Genomic DNA, 18,045 nt, shown 5'->3' with positions numbered 1-18,045 from the left:
CACCACAACCTCTGCCACCCGGGTTCAAGCGAGTCTCCTGCCTCAGCCTCCTGAGTAGCTGGGATTTACAGGCATGAACCACCATAGCCGGCTAATTTTCATGAACTTTTTTTTAGTAGAGATGGAGTTTCACGATGTTGGTCAGGCTGGTCTCCAACTCCTGACCTTGGGTAATCCACCAGCCTCGGCCTCCCAAAGTGCTGGGATTACAGGTGTCAGTCACCTCACTTGTCCAGTCTGCACTATTCCTTAGTGTCAGACTATTTGAGCCAAACAATGTCTTTCTCATTTGGACGTGACCTTCAGGGTCTAATTTTTGTATTTTTAGTATAGACCAGGTTTTTTTTTTTTTTTTTGACAGAGTTTCACTCTTGTCACCCAGGCCCAATGGTGCAATGGCATGATCTCAGCTCAATGCAACCTCCGCCTCCTGGGTTCAAGGGATTCTTCTGCCTCAGCCTCCCGAGTAGCTGGGATTACAGGCACCTGCCACCACACCCGGCTAATTTTTTGTATTTTTATTAGAAACAGGGTTTTGCCATGTTGGACAGACTGGTCTCGAACTCCTGACCTTAGGTGATATACTCTCCTCAGCCTCCCAAAGTGTGGAATTACAGGCATAGGCCAGAGCCTGGCCTCACCTGGCTAATTCTTTGTATATTTGAAGAGACAGCGTTTCACCATGTTGGCCAGGATGGTCTTGATCTCCGGAATTTGTGATCCACTGGCCTCAGCCTCCCAAAGAACTGGGATTAGAGGTGTGAGCCACTGCACCCGGCCTCAATGTAGCTTATTATCAAAGTATTTACATAGAAAAATTAATCAAAGGGCACAAGCATTTCAATACTTAGGTTAAGATGAAATCTGTGCCCGGAAGAGTGCCAGACACACATGAAATGTTTTGTGCATGAAGCAACCACAACTTAAAATGATTTTCTGTTATTCGTTTTGGTATGTTATTTTGGGAATGTGATTAATCACCTATGTCAAGGACGTTGGGAAGAATTTCCAGATACTCTGATATGCATGACATCTTAATCATACAATATGAAGCAAGGCTATCTTAGGAAATTAGGTATCACTGCCAAGGACCTTTACAATTGAAGATAAATTAAAATTACTATTAAATTTATAACAGTCAGATGGGTTGGCAGGCAAGATGTGTCATTATTTTCTCAGCGTTTTTTCTTTTCCTTGATTCAATAAAACAAACTTAAACGCCAGCTATCTGCAGAACCCTCACTAGACTATATTTAATGATATGTGAAACACAGCCTGCGCACTCACAGATCCTTGCCACGTCCCGTTCCCATCCTCTCAAAACCTGAGTTACCCTGTGGCTAGATTTCTCAAGAAAATGAAAGAGAGAGACGAATGAGAACCATCTTCTTTCAGGTCGCTCCGCACTGCTCCTGCGGGTAGACAATGACCTCTCCGGTGAGGCTTTTATCCTTGACTGTGGGGTGGAGGCCTTAATCCGAGAAAAGAGGCCTCTCAGGGTGAGGAGATGATTTAAATTCTTACTAGAGAGATGTAGCTCCCCACTTCATCCGGACCTTCACAAACCTAAACTGGAGCCGCCGGAAAAATGACTGACAACCGGCCACACAAGCCAGGCAGAGACGCGGGGAGAGCCTTGTGGAGGCACATTGGCTGGGCTGACTAAAGCTCTGGTGCTGGAAGTCAGGCTGCTGCTCCTTTAAACAATGGCAACTGTGCTGTAGCAGAGGGGCTCCTGTTGAAGCCTCCGCAGCGACTGGATCCGGGGTCCAGTTTGGGGCAGCCTGGGAGAGGGTGCCGCGAGTGTCCTGTCCCAGGGCCAAACCCCCAGGAGTCCTGTCCTCCGGACCTCCTTAAGGCGACTTCCACCGAGGGAGGGGGAGCTTCAGGACGCCTGCTGTGTTCTGGGGACTCCCGTTCAGATCCGATTTTGGCCCCCTCCCAGTGAGATAGGATGGGCTCACCACATCTGGTGAGGCAGGCAGGGCCTCGCTGCAGCGCAGAATGATCCCATAGGTCTCAAGGCGTAGCGTCAGCTGAAACTTCACTGATCCATCAGCCCTCTGCCTCCCTCCTCCTTCGAAAGAGCAGTGGCCTCCTCCGCTTCTAAAAGCCCTGGGGCTCCGGAAAGCCGACCGCGCTTTACAGGACACGTGCAGGCAGGAACAGGGGCGAATCCGAGGTGGAGACCATGTGAACACGCGTGGCACTGGCGTATCCCACAGCAGATGGTGTGAACGTGTGTCACCGGAGGCATACCGGGAAACGGCGAAACAAACGGTGGTGTCCAGGCATGTGCCAGTGGAAGGGGGGAAGAAGTGACCTTTCGGTCAATGCCAAGGGAAATCAAAGAACACCTGGGACTCGGTGGGTGGGGGGCCTGTGCCTGACCCAAGCCAGGTTTTCCAATGCCTATCAGAGGAGCAAAGAATCTTCTGCAGAATTCGCCCCGCCCCCAACCCTCCTCCTCCCTGGTAGCCCTGACGCAACTTCCCCTGCACCCAGCCCCAGCCCCAGCCCCAGCCCCAGCCCCAGACACAGACCCAGCCCCAGCCCCAGCCCCAGCCCAGTCCCTCTGGTTCCCTGACATTCGTTTGGGCCACAAGATCAAGGGAGTCAGTCCACCCAGGAGCAGAGGAGAGGATGTCCCTCAAGAATGAGACAGGAAGTGCAGAGGAAATGCGACACCACCTGTCCTAGAAGACAAGGCCAGTCACGGTCGCCTAGCGCTCATTCTAGGCAATCCACCCACCCATGAGGGGAAACATGGAGAACAAGGAAGCTTCCCTGTCTGAGACACGTATGGAAGCCAAGAAATCCAGGGTCATGAGACCTGCCCAATGAAGCAGAAAGACGTTTGGAGAGAGATACCATCATGACACGGATCTGCAGGAAGTGTGTCCCTGACGGACTGGGAAGTCATCTTTGTTGAAGACATTGGGCCAGAGCGAGAGGCATCCAGGCCCCTGAGAAACAGGTGAGGCAGAGCAAGAGGGAGGATAGAGCAGAGGCCAGAGCCCCGGCAGGATACAGCGCCGTGCCACCACCACGGGCATAAGGGGAGGGCTTCCAAAAGGGTGGCTTGTCCAGAGAGGCCAGCGTTCCAGTGACAGTGACAGGGATTGTTGCCATCTCCCATTCCCGGCTGCTTCTTCTACACGGTATGGTGGTGTGGCTTCATTTCTCAGAGAAGAGCCGTGAAAAGGTACAACCATCTTCTCTGATGTGGTCCTGCTTCCCTACTGCGGGACAAAGAGCTCCTGTGGGGCTCTTTTCCTTGGTTGCTGTGTGGTCATGTTGATCTTAGAAAAGAGGCAGCTCATGATGGGGATGAGATTTCAATTGCTCCGGGACCGATGCATCTCCTCACGTGGGCCAGGCCTTCACACACCCAAAGCGGATCCGCGGCGGCGAAAACGATTGACAGCCGGCCTCATGACCCAGGCAGAGACGCAGAAAGAGGCTCAGCAAAGACAGGCCGACATGCCAGAAATCGCCTTGTGCTGCACAGGGCACATTCAGCCAAAGACACACACGCAGAGGGGCACGCACACACTAACCGACAGAGAGAGGGAAAGAAAGACACAGAGACTGAGAGACAGAGAGAGAAGAGAGGATGGGAGACACGCACACACGCGCGCACACATACACGCACACACACACACACAGAAACAGAGTCATACAGCAGAGGCATGGAAACACACCCCCCCCAGGCAACCCCTGAGGCTGCGGGGTTCTGCTCTCGACGAGAACGACCCTGGGGTGAGAGAAGAGCCCAGGGGCACGCAGGCCGACCTGTCCTCGAGATGACGGCGGCACGACTTTTGGGGAGACTCACCCCAACAGCGTCCGGGCAGGCCTGAGGCTGGGTTGCCGTGCTGCTTCCCCCGGACTCCGCCTGGGGTTTCCTCATCCTGGTCGGCCCTTTGCGACTCCTGGCATCAGGAGACGTTCCCGTCGACCCCGTGGAGAGGTCAGACCGGAGCCTCAGAGCCCCGCCACCCAAGCACTGCCACGGAGGACTCCTGCTCTGCCAAGCCTCAGGGACGGGTTTCTAAGACAACCGTGGGAAGCACTGTGACGGCAGAAGCCGCTCGCGCCTCGCGCATGCGCATTGGCTGGACCGACTCGCGCTCCGCTCCTGGCAGTCAGGCTGCGTCCCCTTTAAATAATGCCCCCGCTGCGCGGCTGCAGCGAGGCTCCTGCTGCAGCCGCGGCGGCGTGTGGATACGGGGTCCAGCTTGGGACGCCGTGGGAGATGGGGCCGCCGGTGCCCTGTCTCAGGGCCAAACCCCCAGGAGTCCCGCCCTCAGGATCTCCTTGAGCCGACTTCCACGGAGGGAAGGGGAGCTTCAGGACGCCTGCTGTGTTCTGGGGACTCCCGTTCAGATCCGATTTTGGCCCCCTCCCAGTGAGATAGGATGGGCTCACCACATCTGGTGAGGCAGGCAGGGCCTCGCTGCAGCGCAGAATGATCCCATAGGTCTCAAGGCGAAGCGTCAGCTGAAACTTCACTGATCCATCAGCCCTCTGCCTCCCTCCTCCTTCGAAAGAGCAGTGGCCTGCTCCGCTTCTAAAAGCCCTGGGGCTCCGGAAAGCCGACCGCGCTTTACAGGACACGTGCAGGCAGGAACAGGGGCAAATCCGAGGTGGAGACCATGTGACCACGCGTGGCACTGGCGTATCCCACAGCAGATGGTGTGAACGTGTGTCACCGGAGGCATACCGGGAGACGGCGAAACAAACGGTGGTGTCCAGGCATGTGCCAGTGGAAGGGGGGAAGAAGTGACCTTTCGGTCAATGCCAAGGGAAATCAAAGGACACCTGGGACTCGGTGGGTGGGGGGCCTGTGCCTGACCCAAGCCAGGTTTTCCAATGCCTATCAGAGGAGCAAAGAATCTTCTGCAGAATTCGCCCCGCCCCCAACCCTCCTCCTCCCTGGTAGCCCTGACGCAACTTCCCCTGCACCCAGCCCCAGCCCCAGCCCCAGCCCCAGCCCCAGCCCCAGACACAGACCCAGCCCCAGCCCCAGCCCCAGCCCAGTCCCTCTGGTTCCCTGACATTCGTTTGGGCCACAAGATCAAGGGAGTCAGTCCACCCAGGAGCAGAGGAGAGGATGTCCCTCAAGAATGAGACAGGAAGTGCAGAGGAAATGCGACACCACCTGTCCTAGAAGACAAGGCCAGTCACGGTCGCCTAGCGCTCATTCTAGGCAGTCCACCCACCCATGAGGGGAAACATGGAGAACAAGGAAGCTTCCCTGTCTGAGACACGTATGGAAGCCAAGAAATCCAGGGTCATGAGACCTGCCCAATGAAGCAGAAAGACGTTTGGAGAGAGATACCATCATGACACGGATCTGCAGGAAGTGTGTCCCTGACGGACTGGGAAGTCATCTTTGTTGAAGACATTGGGCCAGAGCGAGAGGCATCCAGGCCCCTGAGAAACAGGTGAGGCAGAGCAAGAGGGAGGATAGAGCAGAGGCCAGAGCCCCGGCAGGATACAGCGCCGTGCCACCACCACGGGCATAAGGGGAGGGCTTCCAAAAGGGTGGCTTGTCCAGAGAGGCCAGCGTTCCAGTGACAGTGACAGGGATTGTTGCCATCTCCCATTCCCGGCTGCTTCTTCTACACGGTATGGTGGTGTGGCTTCATTTCTCAGAGAAGAGCCGTGAAAAGGTACAACCATCTTCTCTGATGTGGTCCTGCTTCCCTACTGCGGGACAAAGAGCTCCTGTGGGGCTCTTTTCCTTGGTTGCTGTGTGGTCATGTTGATCTTAGAAAAGAGGCAGCTCATGATGGGGATGAGATTTCAATTGCTCCGGGACCGATGCATCTCCTCACGTGGGCCAGGCCTTCACACACCCAAAGCGGATCCGCGGCGGCGAAAACGATTGACAGCCGGCCTCATGACCCAGGCAGAGACGCAGAAAGAGGCTCAGCAAAGACAGGCCGACATGCCAGAAATCGCCTTGTGCTGCACAGGGCACATTCAGCCAAAGACACACACGCAGAGGGGCACGCACACACTAACCGACAGAGAGAGGGAAAGAAAGACACAGAGACTGAGAGACAGAGAGAGAAGAGAGGATGGGAGACACACACACACGCGCGCACACATACACGCACACACACACACACAGAAACAGAGTCATACAGCAGAGGCATGGAAACACACCCCCCCAGGCAACCCCTGAGGCTGCGGGGTTCTGCTCTCGACGAGAACGACCCTGGGGTGAGAGAAGAGCCCAGGGGCACGCAGGCCGACCTGTCCTCGAGATGACGGCGGCACGACTTTTGGGGAGACTCACCCCAACAGCGTCCGGGCAGGCCTGAGGCTGGGATGCCGTGCTGCTTCCCCCGGACTCCGCCTGGGGTTTCCTCATCCTGGTCGGCCCTTTGCGACTCCTGGCATCCGGAGACGTTCCCGTCGACCCCGTGGAGAGGTCAGACCGGAGCCTCAGAGCCCCGCCACCCAAGCACTGCCACGGAGGACTCCTGCTCTGCCAAGCCTCAGGGACGGGTTTCTAAGACAACCGTGGGAAGCACTGTGACGGCAGAAGCCGCTCGCGCCTCGCGCATGCGCATTGGCTGGACCGACTCGCGCTCCGCTCCTGGCAGTCAGGCTGCGTCCCCTTTAAATAATGCCCCCGCTGCGCGGCTGCAGCGAGGCTCCTGCTGCAGCCGCGGCGGCGTGTGGATACGGGGTCCAGCTTGGGACGCCGTGGGAGATGGGGCCGCCGGTGCCCTGTCTCAGGGCCAAACCCCCAGGAGTCCCACCCTCAGGATCTCCTTGAGCCGACTTCCACGGAGGGAAGGGGAGCTTCAGGACGCCTGCTGTGTTCTGGGGACTCCCGTTCAGATCCGATTTTGGCCCCCTCCCAGTGAGATAGGATGGGCTCACCACATCTGGTGAGGCAGGCAGGGCCTCGCTGCAGCGCAGAATGATCCCATAGGTCTCAAGGCGTAGCGTCAGCTGAAACTTCACTGATCCATCAGCCCTCTGCCTCCCTCCTCCTTCGAAAGAGCAGTGGCCTGCTCCGCTTCTAAAAGCCCTGGGGCTCCGGAAAGCCGACCGCGCTTTACAGGACACGTGCAGGCAGGAACAGGGGCGAATCCGAGGTGGAAACTATGTGACCACGCGTGGCACTGGCGTATCCCACAGCAGATGGTGTGAACGTGTGTCACCGGAGGCATACCGGGAGACGGCGAAACAAACGTTGGTGTCCAGGCATGTGCCAGTGGAAGGGGGGAAGAAGTGACCTTTCGGTCAATGCCAAGGGAAATCAAAGGACACCTGGGACTCGGTGGGTGGGGGGCCTGTGCCTGACCCAAGCCAGGTTTTCCAATGCCTATCAGAGGAGCAAAGAATCTTCTGCAGAATTCGCCCCGCCCCCAACCCTCCTCCTCCCTGGTAGCCCTGACGCAACTTCCCCTGCACCCAGCCCCAGCCCCAGCCCCAGCTCCAGACCGAGACAAAGACCCAGCCCCAGCCCCAGCCCCAGCCCAGTCCCTCTGGTTCCCTGACATTCGTTTGGGCCACAAGATCAAGGGAGTCAGTCCACCCAGGAGCAGAGGAGAGGATGTCCCTCCAGAATGAGACAGGAAGTGCAGAGGAAATGCGACACCACCTGTCCTAGAAGACAAGGCCAGTCACGGTCGCCTAGCGCTCATTCTAGGCAATCCACCCACCCATGAGGGGAAACATGGAGAACGAGGAAGCTTCCCTGTCTGAGACACGTATGGAAGCCAAGAAATCCAGGGTCATGAGACCTGCCCAATGAAGCAGAAAGACGTTTGGAGAGAGATACCATCATGACACGGATCTGCAGGAAGTGTGTCCCTGACGGACTGGGAAGTCATCTTTGTTGAAGACATTGGGCCAGAGCGAGAGGCATCCAGGCCCCTGAGAAACAGGTGAGGCAGAGCAAGAGGGAGGATAGAGCAGAAGCCAGAGCCCCGGCAGGATACAGCGCCGTGCCACCACCACGGGCATAAGGGGAGGGCTTCCAAAAGGGTGGCTTGTCCAGAGAGGCCAGCGTTCCAGTGACAGTGACAGGGATTGTTGCCATCTCCCATTCCCGGCTGCTTCTTCTACACGGTATGGTGGTGTGGCTTCATTTCTCAGAGAAGAGCCGTGAAAAGGTACAACCATCTTCTCTGATGTGGTCCTGCTTCCCTACTGCGGGACAAAGAGCTCCTGTGGGGCTCTTTTCCTTGGTTGCTGTGTGGTCATGTTGATCTTAGAAAAGAGGCAGCTCATGATGGGGATGAGATTTCAATTGCTCCGGGACCGATGCATCTCCTCACGTGGGCCAGGCCTTCACACACCCAAAGCGGATCCGCGGCGGCGAAAACGATTGACAGCCGGCCTCATGACCCAGGCAGAGACGCAGAAAGAGGCTCAGCAAAGACAGGCCGACATGCCAGAAATCGCCTTGTGCTGCACAGGGCACATTCAGCCAAAGACACACACGCAGAGGGGCACGCACACACTAACCGACAGAGAGAGGGAAAGAAAGACACAGAGACTGAGAGACAGAGAGAGAAGAGAGGATGGGAGACACACACACACGCGCGCACACATACACGCACACACACACACACAGAAACAGAGTCATACAGCAGAGGCATGGAAACACACCCCCCCCAGGCAACCCCTGAGGCTGCGGGGTTCTGCTCTCGACGAGAACGACCCTGGGGTGAGAGAAGAGCCCAGGGGCACGCAGGCCGACCTGTCCTCGAGATGACGGCGGCACGACTTTTGGGGAGACTCACCCCAACAGCGTCCGGGCAGGCCTGAGGCTGGGATGCCGTGCTGCTTCCCCCGGACTCCGCCTGGGGTTTCCTCATCCTGGTCGGCCCTTTGCGACTCCTGGCATCCGGAGACGTTCCCGTCGACCCCGTGGAGAGGTCAGACCGGAGCCTCAGAGCCCCGCCACCCAAGCACTGCCACGGAGGGCTCCTGCTCTGCCAAGCCTCAGGGACGGGTTTCTAAGACAACCGTGGGAAGCACTGTGACGGCAGAAGCCGCTCGCGCCTCGCGCATGCGCATTGGCTGGACCGACTCGCGCTCCGCTCCTGGCAGTCAGGCTGCGTCCCCTTTAAATAATGCCCCCGCTGCGCGGCTGCAGCGAGGCTCCTGCTGCAGCCGCGGCGGCGTGTGGATACGGGGTCCAGCTTGGGACGCCGTGGGAGATGGGGCCGCCGGTGCCCTGTCTCAGGGCCAAACCCCCAGGAGTCCCGCCCTCAGGATCTCCTTGAGCCGACTTCCACGGAGGGAAGGGGAGCTTCAGGACGCCTGCTGTGTTCTGGGGACTCCCGTTCAGATCCGATTTTGGCCCCCTCCCAGTGAGATAGGATGGGCTCACCACATCTGGTGAGGCAGGCAGGGCCTCGCTGCAGCGCAGAATGATCCCATAGGTCTCAAGGCGTAGCGTCAGCTGAAACTTCACTGATCCATCAGCCCTCTGCCTCCCTCCTCCTTCGAAAGAGCAGTGGCCTGCTCTGCTTCTAAAAGCCCTGGGGCTCCGGAAAGCCGACCGCGCTTTACAGGACACGTGCAGGCAGGAACAGGGACGAATCCGAGGTGGAGACCATGTGACCACGCGTGGCACTGGCGTATCCCACAGCAGATGGTGTGAACGTGTGTCACCGGAGGCATACCGGGAGACGGCGAAACAAACGGTGGTGTCCAGGCATGTGCCAGTGGAAGGGGGGAAGAAGTGACCTTTCGGTCAATGCCAAGGGAAATCAAAGGACACCTGGGACTCGGTGGGTGGGGGGCCTGTGCCTGACCCAAGCCAGGTTTTCCAATGCCTATCAGAGGAGCAAAGAATCTTCTGCAGAATTCGCCCCGCCCCCAACCCTCCTCCTCCCTGGTAGCCCTGACGCAACTTCCCCTGCACCCAGCCCCAGCCCCAGCCCGAGCCCCAGCCCCAGCCCCAGACACAGACCCAGCCCCAGCCCCAGCCCCAGCCCAGTCCCTCTGGTTCCTTCACATTCGTTTGGGCCACAAGATCAAGGGAGTCAGTCCACCCAGGAGCAGAGGAGAGGATGTCCCTCAAGAATGAGACAGGAAGTGCAGAGGAAATGGGACACCACCTGTCCTAGAAGACAAGGCCAGTCACGGTCGCCTAGCGCTCATTCTAGGCAGTCCACCCACCCATGAGGGGAAACATGGAGAACAAGGAAGCTTCCCTGTCTGAGACACGTATGGAAGCCAAGAAATCCAGGGTCATGAGACCTGCCCAATGAAGCAGAAAGACGTTTGGAGAGAGATACCATCATGACACGGATCTGCAGGAAGTGTGTCCCTGACGGACTGGGAAGTCATCTTTGTTGAAGACATTGGGCCAGAGCGAGAGGCATCCAGGCCCCTGAGAAACAGGTGAGGCAGAGCAAGAGGGAGGATAGAGCAGAGGCCAGAGCCCCGGCAGGATACAGCGCCGTGCCACCACCACGGGCATAAGGGGAGGGCTTCCAAAAGGGTGGCTTGTCCAGAGAGGCCAGCGTTCCAGTGACAGTGACAGGGATTGTTGCCATCTCCCATTCCCGGCTGCCTCTTCTACACGGTATGGTGGTGTGGCTTCATTTCTCAGAGAAGAGCCGTGAAAAGGTACAACCATCTTCTCTGATGTGGTCCTGCTTCCCTACTGCGGGACAAAGAGCTCCTGTGGGGCTCTTTTCCTTGGTTGCTGTGTGGTCATGTTGATCTTAGAAAAGAGGCAGCTCATGATGGGGATGAGATTTCAATTGCTCCGGGACCGATGCATCTCCTCACGTGGGCCAGGCCTTCACACACCCAAAGCGGATCCGCGGCGGCGAAAACGATTGACAGCCGGCCTCATGACCCAGGCAGAGACGCAGAAAGAGGCTCAGCAAAGACAGGCCGACATGCCAGAAATCGCCTTGTGCTTCACAGGGCACATTCAGCCAAAGACACACACGCAGAGGGGCACGCACACACTAACCGACAGAGAGAGGGAAAGAAAGACACAGAGACTGAGAGACAGAGAGAGAAGAGAGGATGGGAGACACGCACACACGCGCGCACACATACACGCACACACACACACACAGAAACAGAGTCATACAGCAGAGGCATGGAAACACACCCCCCCCAGGCAACCCCTGAGGCTGCGGGGTTCTGCTCTCGACGAGAACGACCCTGGGGTGAGAGAAGAGCCCAGGGGCACGCAGGCCGACCTGTCCTCGAGATGACGGCGGCACGACTTTTGGGGAGACTCACCCCAACAGCGTCCGGGCAGGCCTGAGGCTGGGATGCCGTGCTGCTTCCCCCGGACTCCGCCTGGGGTTTCCTCATCCTGGTCGGCCCTTTGCGACTCCTGGCATCCGGAGACGTTCCCGTCGACCCCGTGGAGAGGTCAGACCGGAGCCTCAGAGCCCCGCCACCCAAGCACTGCCACGGAGGACTCCTGCTCTGCCAAGCCTCAGGGACGGGTTTCTAAGACAACCGTGGGAAGCACTGTGACGGCAGAAGCCGCTCGCGCCTCGCGCATGCGCATTGGCTGGACCGACTCGCGCTCCGCTCCTGGCAGTCAGGCTGCGTCCCCTTTAAATAATGCCCCCGCTGCGCGGCTGCAGCGAGGCTCCTGCTGCAGCCGCGGCGGCGTGTGGATACGGGGTCCAGCTTGGGACGCCGTGGGAGATGGGGCCGCCGGTGCCCTGTCTCAGGGCCAAACCCCCAGGAGTCCCACCCTCAGGATCTCCTTGAGCCGACTTCCACGGAGGGAAGGGGAGCTTCAGGACGCCTGCTGTGTTCTGGGGACTCCCGTTCAGATCCGATTTTGGCCCCCTCCCAGTGAGATAGGATGGGCTCACCACATCTGGTGAGGCAGGCAGGGCCTCGCTGCAGCGCAGAATGATCCCATAGGTCTCAAGGCGTAGCGTCAGCTGAAACTTCACTGATCCATCAGCCCTCTGCCTCCCTCCTCCTTCGAAAGAGCAGTGGCCTGCTCCGCTTCTAAAAGCCCTGGGGCTCCGGAAAGCCGACCGCGCTTTACAGGACACGTGCAGGCAGGAACAGGGGCGAATCCGAGGTGGAGACCATGTGACCACGCGTGGCACTGGCGTATCCCACAGCAGATGGTGTGAACGTGTGTCACCGGAGGCATACCGGGAGACGGCGAAACAAACGGTGGTGTCCAGGCATGTGCCAGTGGAAGGGGGGAAGAAGTGACCTTTCGGTCAATGCCAAGGGAAATCAAAGGACACCTGGGACTCGGTGGGTGGGGGGCCTGTGCCTGACCCAAGCCAGGTTTTCCAATACCTATCAGAGGAGCAAAGAATCTTCTGCAGAATTCGCCCCGCCCCCAACACTCCTCCTCCCTGGTAGCCCTGACGCAACTTCCCCTGCACCCAGCCCCAGCCCCAGCCCCAGCTCCAGACCGAGACAAAGACCCAGCCCCAGCCCCAGCCCCAGCCCAGTCCCTCTGGTTCCCTGACATTCGTTTGGGCCACAAGATCAAGGGAGTCAGTCCACCCAGGAGCAGAGGAGAGGATGTCCCTCCAGAATGAGACAGGAAGTGCAGAGGAAATGCGACACCACCTGTCCTAGAAGACAAGGCCAGTCACGGTCGCCTAGCGCTCATTCTAGGCAATCCACCCACCCATGAGGGGAAACATGGAGAACGAGGAAGCTTCCCTGTCTGAGACACGTATGGAAGCCAAGAAATCCAGGGTCATGAGACCTGCCCAATGAAGCAGAAAGACGTTTGGAGAGAGATACCATCATGACACGGATCTGCAGGAAGTGTGTCCCTGACGGACTGGGAAGTCATCTTTGTTGAAGACATTGGGCCAGAGCGAGAGGCATCCAGGCCCCTGAGAAACAGGTGAGGCAGAGCAAGAGGGAGGATAGAGCAGAAGCCAGAGCCCCGGCAGGATACAGCGCCGTGCCACCACCACGGGCATAAGGGGAGGGCTTCCAAAAGGGTGGCTTGTCCAGAGAGGCCAGCGTTCCAGTGACAGTGACAGGGATTGTTGCCATCTCCCATTCCCGGCTGCTTCTTCTACACGGTATGGTGGTGTGGCTTCATTTCTCAGAGAAGAGCCGTGAAAAGGTACAACCATCTTCTCTGATGTGGTCCTGCTTCCCTACTGCGGGACAAAGAGCTCCTGTGGGGCTCTTTTCCTTGGTTGCTGTGTGGTCATGTTGATCTTAGAAAAGAGGCAGCTCATGATGGGGATGAGATTTCAATTGCTCCGGGACCGATGCATCTCCTCACGTGGGCCAGGCCTTCACACACCCAAAGCGGATCCGCGGCGGCGAAAACGATTGACAGCCGGCCTCATGACCCAGGCAGAGACGCAGAAAGAGGCTCAGCAAAGACAGGCCGACATGCCAGAAATCGCCTTGTGCTGCACAGGGCACATTCAGCCAAAGACACACACGCAGAGGGGCACGCACACACTAACCGACAGAGAGAGGGAAAGAAAGACACAGAGACTGAGAGACAGAGAGAGAAGAGAGGATGGGAGACACGCACACACGCGCGCACACATACACGCACACACACACACACAGAAACAGAGTCATACAGCAGAGGCATGGAAACACACCCCCCCCAGGCAACCCCTGAGGCTGCGGGGTTCTGCTCTCGACGAGAACGACCCTGGGGTGAGAGAAGAGCCCAGGGGCACGCAGGCCGACCTGTCCTCGAGATGACGGCGGCACGACTTTTGGGGAGACTCACCCCAACAGCGTCCGGGCAGGCCTGAGGCTGGGTTGCCGTGCTGCTTCCCCCGGACTCCGCCTGGGGTTTCCTCATCCTGGTCGGCCCTTTGCGACTCCTGGCATCAGGAGACGTTCCCGTCGACCCCGTGGAGAGGTCAGACCGGAGCCTCAGAGCCCCGCCACCCAAGCACTGCCACGGAGGACTCCTGCTCTGCCAAGCCTCAGGGACGGGTTTCTAAGACAACCGTGGGAAGCACTGTGACGGCAGAAGCCGCTCGCGCCTCGCGCATGCGCATTGGCTGCACCGACTCGCGCTCCGCTCCTGGCAGTCAGGCTGCGTCCCCTTTAAATAATGCCCCCGCTGCGCGGCTGCAGCGAGGCTCCTGCTGCAGCCGCGGCGGCGTGTGGATACGGGGTCCAGCTTGGGACGCCGTGGGAGATGGGGCCGCCGGTGCCCTGTCTCAGGGCCAAACCCCCAGGAGTCCCGCCCTCAGGATCTCCTTGAGCCGACTTCCACGGAGGGAAGGGGAGCTTCAGGACGCCTGCTGTGTTCTGGGGACTCCCGTTCAGATCCGATTTTGGCCCCCTCCCAGTGAGATAGGATGGGCTCACCACATCTGGTGAGGCAGGCAGGGCCTCGCTGCAGCGCAGAATGATCCCATAGGTCTCAAGGCGAAGCGTCAGCTGAAACTTCACTGATCCATCAGCCCTCTGCCTCCCTCCTCCTTCGAAAGAGCAGTGGCCTGCTCCGCTTCTAAAAGCCCTGGGGCTCCGGAAAGCCGACCGCGCTTTACAGGACACGTGCAGGCAGGAACAGGGGCAAATCCGAGGTGGAGACCATGTGACCACGCGTGGCACTGGCGTATCCCACAGCAGATGGTGTGAACGTGTGTCACCGGAGGCATACCGGGAGACGGCGAAACAAACGGTGGTGTCCAGGCATGTGCCAGTGGAAGGGGGGAAGAAGTGACCTTTCGGTCAATGCCAAGGGAAATCAAAGGACACCTGGGACTCGGTGGGTGGGGGGCCTGTGCCTGACCCAAGCCAGGTTTTCCAATACCTATCAGAGGAGCAAAGAATCTTCTGCAGAATTCGCCCCGCCCCCAACACTCCTCCTCCCTGGTAGCCCTGACGCAACTTCCCCTGCACCCAGCCCCAGCCCCAGCCCCAGCTCCAGACCGAGACAAAGACCCAGCCCCAGCCCCAGCCCCAGCCCAGTCCCTCTGGTTCCCTGACATTCGTTTGGGCCACAAGATCAAGGGAGTCAGTCCACCCAGGAGCAGAGGAGAGGATGTCCCTCCAGAATGAGACAGGAAGTGCAGAGGAAATGCGACACCACCTGTCCTAGAAGACAAGGCCAGTCACGGTCGCCTAGCGCTCATTCTAGGCAATCCACCCACCCATGAGGGGAAACATGGAGAACGAGGAAGCTTCCCTGTCTGAGACACGTATGGAAGCCAAGAAATCCAGGGTCATGAGACCTGCCCAATGAAGCAGAAAGACGTTTGGAGAGAGATACCATCATGACACGGATCTGCAGGAAGTGTGTCCCTGACGGACTGGGAAGTCATCTTTGTTGAAGACATTGGGCCAGAGCGAGAGGCATCCAGGCCCCTGAGAAACAGGTGAGGCAGAGCAAGAGGGAGGATAGAGCAGAAGCCAGAGCCCCGGCAGGATACAGCGCCGTGCCACCACCACGGGCATAAGGGGAGGGCTTCCAAAAGGGTGGCTTGTCCAGAGAGGCCAGCGTTCCAGTGACAGTGACAGGGATTGTTGCCATCTCCCATTCCCGGCTGCTTCTTCTACACGGTATGGTGGTGTGGCTTCATTTCTCAGAGAAGAGCCGTGAAAAGGTACAACCATCTTCTCTGATGTGGTCCTGCTTCCCTACTGCGGGACAAAGAGCTCCTGTGGGGCTCTTTTCCTTGGTTGCTGTGTGGTCATGTTGATCTTAGAAAAGAGGCAGCTCATGATGGGGATGAGATTTCAATTGCTCCGGGACCGATGCATCTCCTCACGTGGGCCAGGCCTTCACACACCCAAAGCGGATCCGCGGCGGCGAAAACGATTGACAGCCGGCCTCATGACCCAGGCAGAGACGCAGAAAGAGGCTCAGCAAAGACAGGCCGACATGCCAGAAATCGCCTTGTGCTGCACAGGGCACATTCAGCCAAAGACACACACGCAGAGGGGCACGCACACACTAACCGACAGAGAGAGGGAAAGAAAGACACAGAGACTGAGAGACAGAGAGAGAAGAGAGGATGGGAGACACACACACACGCGCGCACACATACACGCACACACACACACACAGAAACAGAGTCATACAGCAGAGGCATGGAAACACACCCCCCCCAGGCAACCCCTGAGGCTGCGGGGTTCTGCTCTCGACGAGAACGACCCTGGGGTGAGAGAAGAGCCCAGGGGCACGCAGGCCGACCTGTCCTCGAGATGACGGCGGCACGACTTTTGGGGAGACTCACCCCAACAGCGTCCGGGCAGGCCTGAGGCTGGGATGCCGTGCTGCTTCCCCCGGACTCCGCCTGGGGTTTCCTCATCCTGGTCGGCCCTTTGCGACTCCTGGCATCCGGAGACGTTCCCGTCGACCCCGTGGAGAGGTCAGACCGGAGCCTCAGAGCCCCGCCACCCAAGCACTGCCACGGAGGGCTCCTGCTCTGCCAAGCCTCAGGGACGGGTTTCTAAGACAACCGTGGGAAGCACTGTGACGGCAGAAGCCGCTCGCGCCTCGCGCATGCGCATTGGCTGGACCGACTCGCGCTCCGCTCCTGGCAGTCAGGCTGCGTCCCCTTTAAATAATGCCCCCGCTGCGCGGCTGCAGCGAGGCTCCTGCTGCAGCCGCGGCGGCGTGTGGATACGGGGTCCAGCTTGGGACGCCGTGGGAGATGGGGCCGCGGGTGCCCTGTCTCAGGGCCAAACCCCCAGGAGTCCCGCCCTCAGGATCTCCTTGAGCCGACTTCCACGGAGGGAAGGGGAGCTTCAGGACGCCTGCTGTGTTCTGGGGACTCCCGTTCAGATCCGATTTTGGCCCCCTCCCAGTGAGATAGGATGGGCTCACCACATCTGGTGAGGCAGGCAGGGCCTCGCTGCAGCGCAGAATGATCCCATAGGTCTCAAGGCGTAGCGTCAGCTGAAACTTCACTGATCCATCAGCCCTCTGCCTCCCTCCTCCTTCGAAAGAGCAGTGGCCTGCTCCGCTTCTAAAAGCCCTGGGGCTCCGGAAAGCCGACCGCGCTTTACAGGACACGTGCAGGCAGGAACAGGGGCGAATCCGAGGTGGAGACCATGTGACCACGCGTGGCACTGGCGTATCCCACAGCAGATGGTGTGAACGTGTGTCACCGGAGGCATACCGGGAGACGGCGAAACAAACGTTGGTGTCCAGGCATGTGCCAGTGGAAGGGGGGAAGAAGTGACCTTTCGGTCAATGCCAAGGGAAATCAAAGGACACCTGGGACTCGGTGGGTGGGGGGCCTGTGCCTGACCCAAGCCAGGTTTTCCAATGCCTATCAGAGGAGCAAAGAATCTTCTGCAGAATTCGCCCCGCCCCCAACCCTCCTCCTCCCTGGTAGCCCTGACGCAACTTCCCCTGCACCCAGCCCCAGCCCCAGCCCCAGCCCCAGCCCCAGCCCCAGACACAGACCCAGCCCCAGCCCCAGCCCCAGCCCAGTCCCTCTGGTTCCCTGACATTCGTTTGGGCCACAAGATCAAGGGAGTCAGTCCACCCAGGAGCAGAGGAGAGGATGTCCCTCCAGAATGAGACAGGAAGTGCAGAGGAAATGCGACACCACCTGTCCTAGAAGACAAGGCCAGTCACGGTCGCCTAGCGCTCATTCTAGGCAGTCCACCCACCCATGAGGGGAAACATGGAGAACAAGGAAGCTTCCCTGTCTGAGACACGTATGGAAGCCAAGAAATCCAGGGTCATGAGACCTGCCCAATGAAGCAGAAAGACGTTTGGAGAGAGATACCATCATGACACGGATCTGCAGGAAGTGTGTCCCTGACGGACTGGGAAGTCATCTTTGTTGAAGACATTGGGCCAGAGCGAGAGGCATCCAGGCCCCTGAGAAACAGGTGAGGCAGAGCAAGAGGGAGGATAGAGCAGAGGCCAGAGCCCCGGCAGGATACAGCGCCGTGCCACCACCACGGGCATAAGGGGAGGGCTTCCAAAAGGGTGGCTTGTCCAGAGAGGCCAGCGTTCCAGTGACAGTGACAGGGATTGTTGCCATCTCCCATTCCCGGCTGCTTCTTCTACACGGTATGGTGGTGTGGCTTCATTTCTCAGAGAAGAGCCGTGAAAAGGTACAACCATCTTCTCTGATG

The 18,045-nt window shown here is 58.7% G+C and overlaps 1 protein-coding gene across 7 annotated transcripts in view; it reads right to left on the bottom strand.

The window, feature by feature from the left end:
- LOC134738772 (uncharacterized) overlaps window positions 1-18,045 on the bottom strand; it is a 163,333-nt gene that overhangs the window by 16,034 nt on the left and 129,254 nt on the right. Inside the window, exon 1 of one of the 7 annotated variants that reach the window (XR_010124777.1) lies at window positions 8,778-8,986. The exons of 4 other annotated variants lie outside the window; for them this stretch is intronic. The gene's annotated coding sequence lies outside the window, so the exon portion shown is untranslated. Of the gene's footprint in view, window positions 1-6,310; window positions 6,518-8,777; window positions 8,987-18,045 lie in introns of those variants that run through there. 2 more of the 7 variants (XR_010124779.1, XR_010124776.1) reach the window with 2 other exon arrangements.

The sequence above is a fragment of the Pongo pygmaeus genome, chromosome 19, assembly GCF_028885625.2.
Source record: "Pongo pygmaeus isolate AG05252 chromosome 19, NHGRI_mPonPyg2-v2.0_pri, whole genome shotgun sequence".
NCBI classification, from domain to species: Eukaryota; Metazoa; Chordata; class Mammalia; order Primates; family Hominidae; genus Pongo; species Pongo pygmaeus.
The sequence above is the reverse complement of the archived record's forward strand: the minus strand, read 5'-3'. Positions and strand labels throughout refer to the sequence as shown.